This window comes from Podarcis liolepis (genome assembly GCF_965112155.1).
Source record: "Podarcis liolepis genome assembly, chromosome: 3".
NCBI classification, from domain to species: Eukaryota; Metazoa; Chordata; class Lepidosauria; order Squamata; family Lacertidae; genus Podarcis; species Podarcis liolepis.
Window position 1 is genome coordinate 82,497,439 of NC_139557.1, and position 12,468 is coordinate 82,509,906.

Consider the following 12,468-nt stretch of genomic DNA (forward strand, 5'->3'; position numbering starts at 1 on the left):
AAAAGGAACACTGTTTGATTTTAGGTCAAAGTGTTATGAACCCTTATCCTTACACCATGCAGTAGTGTAGTGGCAAATTCAGAAGTTCTGGGTCCCTTCATGATAGTCACAGCCATGCCCTTTCTAAGATAATACAATAATTTTATACAATAAGGATGCACTACAACAATCAATGCAGATCTCCATGTGTTGCCTTTCAGCTATTTTCTGTGCAAATTGCTCCAGCATCTTCTGTCAGAGTGACTTAAGTTGTGTTTCCCATGAAGATTTGCAAGCATTTTACTCTGCCTCAATATATTGGGGCCAGGGCTGGGAGAGGCAAAATGATAAGAACGGGAATGATGTAAGCATCTTCCCCTGAGCACTGATATATGTCAAGGGATGGGGTGGGGTGGGGTGGGGGTGGGAAGGCTGAGCTGAATTCTGCTCATCTGTTATAGAATAGACTGCTTTATTTGATAATATATCCTGAAGAGTTTACCGTTTCTTTCTTTTTCAAGGTAAACAGACAACATTATCTGAGAATATGGAGTGTGCACAGACTGATTTCTGAACATGTTTGCAGGGTTATATGAAACTGACAGCGTTGGGGACAGAGAAAGGAAATGTGCGGGTGCATGCAGCAAAAAGTATGACAGGCCTGTCTGGTTAACAATTTGGGGCCAAGATGACAAAAGAAACAAAGAAAAGGAAAGCTGCCCTTAGCAGGATGCTGGAAAGAAGAGCAAGCTTGCTGTGCAAAATGTCATGGATCATCAACGTGAATCTGGCAGGGTTCTGCTTCAAATACTGGGAAGGCAAGCAGATGCATGGGGGGAATTCTTAAATGACTTTCAACACTGCAGTCCTGGATGGTATACACACTAGGCTTGTGGTAAGTTTCATTGAGCTACCCACTTCTTAGCAGACCTCTGTAGAATTGTACTGCACACTGTTCCTGGTACCTGTCAAAAGGATGTGTTCAAGTGCAGCATATATCTGCTTATACTGGAGGCCAAACAGCGGGGAATGGCTACTGTTCCCTCCATGCCCTGATTTCTGAAGAACATGGGAATCAGACTTCATTGGAAGCTGGATGCAGAAATACTCAACGGACCCCTAGTCTGACCAGGAGGGCTCTTATGTTCTTACATGTACCTTTGAAGGTGATATTTGGGTTCTTGATGGTGGAATGTTAAAGAAGCATACATGTGATGTACACAGCATTTTCAAGCATTAAAAAATATTATATGTACAGTGATGGAACTGAACTAAACATACACAAACACACACACACACTATTGCACAGCTTGACACATTAGCAAGTTGGCGGCCAAAAACATTTTCTGATGGTTGTCAACCATCTTTGCCGTTTACAACATTTGCTGGAACAGTATTTTAGGATGGAGCCTTTAAAGCCTTCTCAGACTCAACTAGTAAAATGACTCTTGAACTCAATCGCTTGAGCTGCAAGAGACCTTTTCTCCTCTTCACAAAATATTTGCAGACCTTTGTAACACAAGAAGCAGCTGTACATTTAACAGGAGCGTTATGTTTACTGGCTTGAGCTAATAGTTTTATACCCTCACAACAAGAAAACTGTCAAATAAAGATGGTTTAAAAGTACATAACAGTGTTTTCCCCAACATCTTGCACTTTTGGTGAGGATCAACAATAGCATAGCATTACTTTAAATGCTGCTCTAAAACAGAGAGGTGCGTTTGACAACATTTTATCCCATTAAGAAATGCATTCTCTGTTTGGGTGGGTTTGATCAGGCAAAAATGTGAGGGGGCAAAATGTTCATAGAGTTTTGGCCCCTGCCCTGATACACATTTATCAACGCTCTCTCTGCATCTGATAAGGCACTCTCTCTTTCTAAAATATGTTTCTCAGTTTTTGAGAATACAACTGCAAAAATCCATAGGATGCACAAATCAATCAAAGGAAAACAAAAAAGATAACTGTAACTGACCATGACTGAGTGAAGTACAGCGATTGTTTACTTCACCTTCAATATTAAGAAAGAAATATGGAGTGATGGGTAAAAATTTACATCAGAATGAAATCAGAACCAAAGGTATTCTTATAAGATGAAGTTAGAGCATAGCTTCCCATTGAGGCTCAAGACATTTTGCTGTCTGAGGCAATGGGCAACAGGCCATTTGGGCAAAAGATTCCTGCTTTGCTAGGGATTGGACTAGATGACCCATGTGGTGCCTTCTAACTCTGCAATTCTATGATTCTTTGCTTGCTCTCCCTATTCCACATACAGAAGATGACTGGACTAGCAGCTGAATCTTGCTGTAGCATGAGTGGTGGGACAGCTTCCTCCGCTGCACCCGATGCAATAGAATAGTTTAGGGTGAGGTGGGCAGGCCAGGCCATGGAGGGTTGGGAGAACCCCTAAAACAGATAGCTTAGAATGTTCTTGAAAACCAGGTGCTTGGAGAACTTGAGTAGAGATAGTGCTGCTGGGGTCATGTCCTACTTGTGGGTGTCCCATAGGCATCTGGTTGCCCACTGTGAGAACCAAATGCAGGACTAGATGGGCCACTGGTCTGTTACACCAAGACTCTTCTTATGTTCTTAAAGATGGACCCCCAAATTTGCTTTGCCCTTTTGACTGAGGTTAAATTTAATTTGGAAGCTAAACCTTCCCCACATGAGTGTTATGTAACCAAGACAATTGATTAGCTGACTGAATGGAGATACTTATGACATACAGTTGCCACTTCCACCCCATCTTTAACTGCAGCCATAGCATTTCACAAGGCACTGGGGGGAGGCAGGGATTCAGCACTGTGCTATGTTGAACTTTAGGGGGTCTTGGGTTGCCACTTTTAGGCCTTAGGCCAGCCACCACACTCCCAGGTTGCATGACAAGCAGGGGCAGATCTACTATGGAACCACTGAAACTTATGCTTCAGGGCCCCTAATCCTGGAGGGGCCCCAGAAGCAACTTTAGCCCACATTGATTAAACCTTTTGGGTCCAGTAGACCTAATTTGAGTGGCGCGACTCAATCTGATTAATTTTTCTTGTATAAATTTCAGCAGTCCCTAAGTTTGACAGCTACTGCACAGATGTTGTGATATGGTGATCTGTCATGGACAACCCCATTGAAGAAGATAACAGTGGTTACCCAGACCATTGCGGGTTGTGAAGGGGCCCCCATGACAGTTCAAGCTTCAGGACCCCCAAAACGTAGGTCCGCCACTGATGACAGACCCACAGTAGAAGTTTGTGCTATGATGGGCCTCAAAATGTGCAACTTCCTTCAACATTATCTGAGCACTCTGTATGGGATGGTGACTTTGCCATGCCAAAGTTTCTTGAGTTGAAACCAAAATAAGTTTGGGTCATGTTAAAGCCTCCTTTGCCTGTGGGTAGCTGCTTGCTCCCTCATATCACATTCTTGCTGGATGCAGAAAAACAACTGTGATTGAGTTGCCTCAATACAGAGCGATGCTGATGACATCCTTTTGCCACTTTTGCTCCCAGCTTTATCTGCAACCACAGCATTTCACAAGGCACTAAATCAGTTATATAGCAGTAATTATAAGAAGTGGGATGCTTTTTGTTGAGTTGTTCTCCAAAATTAGATCAGATCAAAACAGGGCTTGAAAAATAGACAGGCAAATAGTTCACCAAGATGGCTTTAACCTATCCATTTTATTTAGATGCCTTCTGTATTGTCAAATGAGGAGGGGAATGGGAGAAAACTGCAAACAAACTGACATTGCCCACAAATTATTGCTATCATTTCCTCCTTGCGCCCCAGAGGGGTTCATTTTCACAGCTGAGAATGGCTAATTTATGTTTTGTGTGAACTCATCAGGTTTAAAAGCAAAATAGTCTAAAGCTGGGCAAGGGTGATTCTGAACACAGCAAACAAGTATCCAGGTTTTGTAGCCTTTTAAAAGACTTGACACAATCCTTTCGATCACAGCCCCCACTTCAAAAACAGCAGCAGCAGGAAACTCAAAACAAGCCAATCTGCATCTCCTTCAGGGTTAGCACCGCCCCCTACCTAGTTACTGTACAACAAGTAAAGATTCAGGAGCTAAAACCTTCCACCCTGGATCGCTTGTTGCCTTGCAGTTGTTAAATACAGTGGTACCTCGGGTTACATATGCTTCAGGTTACATATGCTTCAGGTTACAGACTCCGTTAACGCAGAAATAGTGCTTCAGGTTAAGAACTTTGCTTCAGGATGAGAACAGAAATTGTGCCCCGGTGGTGTGGCAGCAGCAGGAGGCCCCATTGGCTAAAGTGGTGCTTCAGGCTAAGAACAGTTTCAGGTTAAGAACGGACCTCCGGAACGAATTAAGTACTTAACCCAAGGTACTCATATTAGTTACCACATATCAAGCACAGCACATCATATACATTTGGTCACATAGACGCAGGAGCCTCATGACAGTTTTTCAGGTAAATATATAATAAGGCCACTACAGTCAGGTAATGGAATGATTGGCCTGATGATTATCAGATTGTAGGAACAAGGGGGTAGGGTTTTTCACTGGTGGCACCAGTGTTGTGGAATGCCTTCCTTGCTGCAACCTTTTCTCAAAGAGGAGTTGCTCTGTCCCCTTTATCATTCTGATTGTCCTTTTCCAACTCTGCAATATCCTTTTTGAGAAGGCATGACCAGGCCTGTTCCTTATCTGGCTTATCTCCTAGCCATTCTCCAACAACAGCCCCTGCTGACCGGAGCCCTGATTCCGGCTCTATGAGGGAGGGAAGCCAAGGAAGTTTCACACACTGTTTCTTAAATATTTTGCCCACTTTCAGCATCTTTTGTCTTGCCAATTAAATGCTGACTCTGGCCCTACCTGCTGAGAAATTAGCAAGTAGATAGGGACCTGGATTTAGCAAGGAACTCGGAGAGCAATCTTGTACTGCCAAGCTGATGATAGGCTGCTTGGCCCCAAATGTCTCTTCCATCTTGAATAGCTAATTTCCAGAGGCCTGACTCATTTCCAGTGACACTCTGAATGGTTATCTCTGACAAAACTCCTGTCTGCTCAGCAGTTGGGCAGACCTAAAAGGTGAAACAGAGAATGAAGAACAATTGAAGCAAGATATCTCTGAGAGAGCAAAGTATATAGTCGGTGAGAAAATGCCATGCCTCCCCCCACCCCCATTTCATAGCTTGGGACCTTAGCTTGATTAACTCACCTGACTTCAGCAAGCAGAAATTTATTGCTGAAATTTGTTTTTAGAGAACGAGGAAGGCACTGAGGAAAATAATGAATAAAAAAGCAATTGGGAGAATTTCTTTGAAAGCCCAGGCAGGCTCAGCTACATGGACTCTTTCTAGCAAGTTACAATTTTCTAAAACATATCTCAGTTTCACACAAACCTATGACCAACTGGATTCATGCCTCTGGTGCTGTTGGGTCCTGAGTCTTCTTTTTCTTAAATACACTTATGGAAAATAAGCCTGTTAATATTAGGTAGGCTCCTTCACTGGACTGTTTTTGAGACCTGCTAAATACTTATTTGTTCCCAGATATGTAATTTTATTATTTATATTGTTTTCAAATTATGGACTTTTTCTGTATTTTGATAATTTTATGATTTGTATTTGTTTTTAAAAATCATTGGTGGTTTTTTTTATGAGTGTTCTGTATTATTTTATGTAAACTGCCTAGAGGCAGTTTTTAAATTAAGTAGTGTATAAATCTTGGCTTGACTCCCCCAGCTCTAACCCCCTGGGCACAGCTCCTGGCTCCCAAGTGTGCTCTGACCATTGCCCTAAAAAAGGTGTGATTCTCAGTGGTGTAACCCTGCGTCCCATCTGTGAATGTCAGTGTGATATGGATAGGGTTAATCACATAGATCTGTCACACTTGATGAAGAAGAACCATGTTATTTCTCTCTTCCCACATGTCTGCTATTTGACAGCACAGTATCATGTGGAAACAGATTCTATGCTCCTTTGTGTGTATGTGGCTCTCCAGGTATTGCTGAACTACCACTCCCATAAGCTGACCAGCACAGCTGATGACCAGAGATGTTGGGAGCTGTAGTTCAGCAAGATCTGGTGGGTCACGAGACAGCACTCTGGTGTGTGTGGAGGGCACTTCAGTCAGAAAACATAGATTTTTTATACATATTTTGCTTTCAGATTGACTTGGGATAGTAGATCATTTACTGCTACTAGCTATCATCATTGATGGTGATACATTCATTCTCTGTAGGCTAAACAAAACTAACGCGAATGGAGAAGGAACCATGATCTCTCTCCAGGCTCCAAGATTCATAACATGCTTCTAATTTATAGAAAAGTAATGTTTTAACATATCCTCAACAGGTTCAGAGTTTTTCTGCAGCTGTGTTCTAATAACTTCACCTGCAGGTAAAGATGGAGTGGCTACTGTGTTCTGATTTGGGGTTATTTTGGTATTGGGGGAAAGCAATTTTTCATAATGGTGACTTTGTTCAACCTTGAGCAGCTGGCAAATTGAAGTCCTGGGCACAACTGTGTTTAAATCACAAGAGAGAGAAGCCTGAACCTGCTGACTACAGAGAACTCTGCTTACTTAATTGGCTCCAGATGGAAATCCTGGAACGGCCCAGGACAATGGGGGAAAGGAGGGAGAAAGGGGCAAAATCAAAATCAACTTGTAAATATTATCTCAGCTCCTCACAATGTAAGCAGAGTACACAAATAAATGTGTCTCAAGTGGTTTCCCCCCTCAAAATCAGACAGATACGCATCAAAATCCAGCATTGATTACATCTTGCCATTGCGCACACTGATGCATATTATCGACTTGGTGCTCCAGTATGCAGTTACTGGGTCAGGATGTTTTCCATCTGGCTTTAAAGCTGAAATCTCTGAAGACCTGCAGATTGATGCCTGTGTGAGAGTTCTTAGTCTCCCACATTCATATGAAGCAGGCAAGGAATACATTCTCCTAAACAGAAAATAGTTCCTCTGTGAAAGCCCTATGTATTACAGTGAAATAGTGTGAGTCAAAAAGTCTTTGAGTAACTAATGGAGGTGGGAAGCAAACACCATTAGCTGGAAATGTGCTGAAAATGCCAAGGACATGGGTTTGAGTTCTGTATGGGCCAGCAGCATTGAAATATACTCAGAGTCGCAAAGTGATTTCATGCTCTTTATTCAGCTCATAGTGGTGAGGAGGAATGAATGAAAGTCCCCTCACAGTATCTGCTTTATATACATTATTTACACAATGGGCTGCACATGATTGGCTAATTCCGGAATTCTACTGTAAGCCAATCAGGTTGTGGATTCACTTCAATCAGGAGCAGGATTGGGTGGTTCCTGCCAACCAATCATACTGCTGTATTGTTCTAGGACCAATCAGACTGCTGCATTCTGAATCCTATTGTTCTAGGACTAATCAGACTGCTGCAATTTGGATCCTATTGTTCTCAGTACATAACACCCCTCCCCTCTAAGTTCCAGTCCTGCCCGGGAGGTCGCATTCATAGTCCTCAAGGTATGCCGGCAGCCTACGTGTGCGTTGCGGCCTGGGGTGTTCCCTGGACCGGGCTCCAGGTTCTGGCTCGTGTTCCAAGGATGCTGGCTGTGATGGGGTTGTTTGGTCTGGTGCAACCGGTTCGCTCAGTCGTGGTTCTGGTTCTGGTGTCCTTTCGGCCTCACGGGTCCTCTCTGTATTTACTGATTCTGCCTCTCCTGCTGGCCCCTCCTGCTCTATGGGCCTCACTGCCCCGCTGTTCCCTTGGGACTCCTCTGACCTGTCCTCCTCCTGGGTTTCTCCCGGGAATCGTCACCGTATCTGGTCGCAGTGGCGGCGCCAGCATTGCCCCCCATCCGTTAGCACCTCGTACGACACTGGGCCAGTGACCCTGGTGCCTGTGGCGGGTACCCATGCTGGGCCTGCCCCAAAATTCTTTGCGTACACTGGGTCCTGGGCCTCGAAGGTCCGGGGGTTCCTGTCTTCCCCCACCACTACCTCATCCTGAGCTCTATCGGGGTGAAGGCGGTCCAATCTGATTGCAAGGCGCCGACCCATTAGTAGTTCAGCGGGGCTCCGGCCAGTCGTTGAGCTGGGGGTGCTGTGCTGTGCTAGAAGGAATGTGGCAAGGCGGTACTCCCAGTCCCCTTGTGTCATGCGGCGAAGGGTGTCCTTGGTGGTCCGCACCATGCGTTCTGCTTGGCCATTGGTGGCAGGGTGGAACGGCGCCGAACGGATGTGGCGGATGGCGTTCTGTGCTGTGAAGGTTTGGAATTCTCCTGACGTAAATGCAGTCCCGTTGTCTGAGACGAGAGTGTCAGGGAGCCCGTGGGTTGCAAACAGCCTGCGTAGTACACGGATGGCTGCGGACGTGGAAGTGGACGGTACCAGTGCGACTTCCAGCCATTTGGTGTAGGAGTCCACTACTATGAAGAATGTTTTCCCCTGAAAGGGGCCAGCGAAATCCACATGCAGGCATGACCATGGTGCTCGGGCGGACTCCCAGAACTGGACTGGGGCCCTCGGGGGATCTGGGCGGGATTCTTGGCAGGCCTGGCAGTGTTTGACCCAGGCCTCTATCTCTCCATCAATCCCTGGCCACCACACATAACTCCTGGCAAGGGCCTTCATTCTTACTACCCCTGGATGTGTCTCGTGTAGGGCTGTGAGAACCCTTTTGCGGAGGGGCTGGGGAACAACGACTCTGCTTCCCCATAACAGGCACCCCTTGTGGGCCGACAGTTCATGTTTGCGGGTTGTGTAGCCGGCGAATTCTGGCCCGGGGCTGCTGCTGGGCCATTCCCTCCACACCCAGTCCAGGACCCAGGAGATGACCCTATCTTTCTTGGAATGGTGTGCAACTTCTTGTGCCTGAATGGGGCGGTCGGGAAGCAGCTCCAGGCTCATAACCTCTTGTGCAGGTGCTGGGTCAGGGCCTGTTTCCGGTAGTGGTAGCCTGCTGAGGGCGTCCGCATGGCCCATCGCCTTCCCCGGTCGGTGAATCAGTGCATACTGGTAGCTGGCAAGGAAAATTGACCACCTGAGGACGCGAGGAGACAGCACTTGGGGGGTCTGCTTTTCGGGGGCAAACAAGCCAAGCAACGGCTTGTGGTCAGTCACCACGGTGAAGGGCCGCCCGTACAAGAAATCATGGAATTTTTTTACTCCCTTCACGATTGCCAGACCCTCCTTGTCAATTTGCGAGTAGTTCCGCTCGGTTGCGTTGAGTGTCTGGGAAAAGTATGCCACCGGTACCTCTCTTCCATCCGGGAGTTGGTGCCCCAGGACAGCGCCAATGCCATAGGGTGAGGCGTCGCATGCTAGCACCACCGGCAGCCTCTCGTCGAAGTGTGCCAAGACAGAGTTTGAGACAAGCAAGTCTTTGACTGCCTGGAATGCGGCCTCCTGGCGCTGGCCCCACACCCAAGGGGCCCGCTTGTCCAGGAGTCTGTGTAGGGGCTCCGCTACCGCCGCCTTGTGGGGAAGGAAGGAATGGTAAAAGTTCAATAGTCCCAAGAAGGCCTGAAGTTCAGTCTTGCTCTTGGGCGCTGGGGCATCACAAATGGCCCGTACCTTGTCCCCCGTCGGGTGGACCCCTTCTGCGTCCACCATAAATCCCAGAAAGTCCACCTGAGGCACTCCTAGTAGACATTTTTCCCGCTTCACCTTGAGACCCGCCGTCTGGAAACGGTGCAGAACGGTGCGGAGGCGGTCCTCAAACTCCTCTGGTGTGGGCCCGGCAATCAACACATCATCGAAGAAGGGGGTGACACCAGGAATCCCTTTAAGGAGAGAGTCCATTAGATTCTGGAATATGCCTGGTGCCACGCTGACCCCGAATTGCAGCCGCTTTACCCTGAACGCTCCTCTGTGCGTCACAATCGTCTGTGCCTCTGCTGTGGCCTCATCTACTGGCAGCTGTTGATATGCTTGGGCCAAGTCCAGCTTACCAAAAATTTTCGACCCAGCCAGGGTGGCAAGGACATGGCTGACCACTGGCACTGGGTATGCGTGGGCCGTGAGGGCCTTGTTTATGGTACATTTGTAGTCTGCGCAGTACATTTGTATGGTACATTTGTAGTCTGCGCAGATGCGGACCGAACCATTAGGCTTGACGGGTGTGACGATTGGAGTTTCCCAGGGGGCATTAGGCACCGGCTCCAGCACTCCTTGCTCCACGAGTCGGTCCAATTCCTCGTCTATACGGGGTTTCAAGGCGAACGGGACCCGGCGGGCCTTGAGCCTGACCGTTCGTACTGCGGGGTCAAGCTGTAGCGCAATGGGGGGGCCCGTATACTGTCCCAATTTCCCGTCGAAAACCCCTGGAAATTCCTTGCATATGGCGTCCACGTCCACTTGTAAGCTAGTGTGGTTCACCCCGGTGACAGCTAGCCCCAGTGGTCCAAACCATGCCAATCCCAGTAAGCTAATGTAGGGGCCCTTGACCACAAGCAAGTCCAGTTGCCGCGTCCGCCCTCGGTATTGCACCCTGAAGGTCCCCACCCCCATTGTGGGGACCTTACGTTTCTGGAAGTCCCGTAGGGTGAATGGGGCCGGCCTGAGTTTGGGGCCCCCAGTAGGACACAGTTTCCTTAAGGTCTTTGCCGAGATTATGGATAGAGTTGAACCCGTGTCAAGCTCCATGCGGCATGGGGCCCCCTCTATCTGTACCTCTACATAAATTTTCTCTACATTGGGGTGGGGCAACTGGTATACCTGGCAGTCCGTGAGCTCCGTCGAGTTGCCTTGGTGCGTTGGGCCCCGGGACCTGGGGCTCTTGGGTTGGTCATCTGATGCCTGGTGTCGGGTGGGCCGAGCCCGACACACCCGGGCGATGTGTCCCAATTTTCTGCACTGCCTGCACTCTGCGTTGCGGAAACGGCAGGTCCTCCTCTCGTGACTCTCCCCGCAGCTTGCGCAGTTTCCTCCTTCTCGTCGAGGCAGCTGTGGTCTGTGCGCTGCTTGAGTGCGCTGCTGTACTCAGTGCACCTCCTCCCTGTCGGATCCTGAGTCGTCGGTGAGGTCTTCGTGGTGGACCCTTGGTTGGGATGGCAGGCTCGGCCGTGCCTCTTGCGTCGACCTCTCGGCAGCTTCCGTTGCCAGGGCCTCCTCCAGAGCGACCTGGAACGTTAGGTCCTTCTTAGCGTAGAGGCGTCGTTGCAGCTTCTCATCCTTCAGGCCACCGATGAGGCGGTCTCGAAGCATGTTCTCCAGCTCTGAGAAGTTGCAGAACCGGGCGGCTTGACGGAGAGAGGTCACAAACCCAGTTATGGTTTCCCCAGGGCCTTGTCGCTTTGCGTAGAAGGCATTTCGACGAGCCACCACTGAGGGCTGCGGCGAAAAGTGCCCCTTCAGCTGTTCCATTATTGTTTTGTATGGAACAGTAGCGACGTCTTCAGGCGCAAGGAGAGCCCGGGCGATTTCAAACGTCTCCTCTCCGCAGACGCTGAAGAATATCGCCCTCTTCTTGGCGTCTTCTTCGTCGGTGACCCCTTTGGCTTCTAGGAGGAAGGTGAAACGGGAGGCGTATGCTTCCCAGTCTCCAGATGCTGGGTTGAATGGCGAGAAGCTGCTGTTGGCTGCCATTCTGAGTTCCTTGTGTCCCGGAGCTGAAGCCTGGATACACGGTGCGAGGCAGCGGTGCGGCAGGTGGCGGTGCTGCGGTGCTGTGTGTGGCAGTCAGCTCAGCGGGATCCCACCTTCGTCGCCAGTGAAATATACTCAGAGTCGCAAAGTGATTTCATGCTCTTTATTCAGCTCATAGTGGTGAGGAGGAATGAATGAAAGTCCCCTCACAGTATCTGCTTTATATACATTATTTACACAATGGGCTGCACATGATTGGCTAATTCCGGAATTCTACTGTAAGCCAATCAGGTTGTGGATTCACTTCAATCAGGAGCAGGATTGGGTGGTTCCTGCCAACCAATCATACTGCTGTATTGTTCTAGGACCAATCAGACTGCTGCATTCTGAATCCTATTGTTCTAGGACTAATCAGACTGCTGCAATTTGGATCCTATTGTTCTCAGTACATAACAAGCATATTCCTGCAGTGCAGAGAGTTGGACTAGATGATCCTTGCGCTCCCTTCCAACTCTACAATTCTATGATTCGATAACAACAACAAAATTGTACAGCTGCTTGCTAAGAGTCATACTATAGCATATATATGATGATTTAGTAGGTGGACTAATTTGTAAAGCTACCTTTGGCCCTGAGATTTGGTGCCCCTTTTGGCACCCTTGAAGGTTTTGTCACAGGACCAATTTTGCCAGCAGCTGAGTTATTTTCTGCAGGTTGTGTTCTGTGACGTGCATGTTGAGCAATTTCATCTGAATAATTTCATAGCCACACAAACCAGAATTGTGCGGGCTGCTGAATGGTGTCGTACAAATCATGGCATTTTGTGATAGATTATTTTGCTGATGCGAAGTGATGTCAATATGATTCAAGAAGGGACCGGGGTATTGTGCTGGAGATTTTCTATTATTACATTTTGATTGCATGGACTCTGAATATACTGAAGA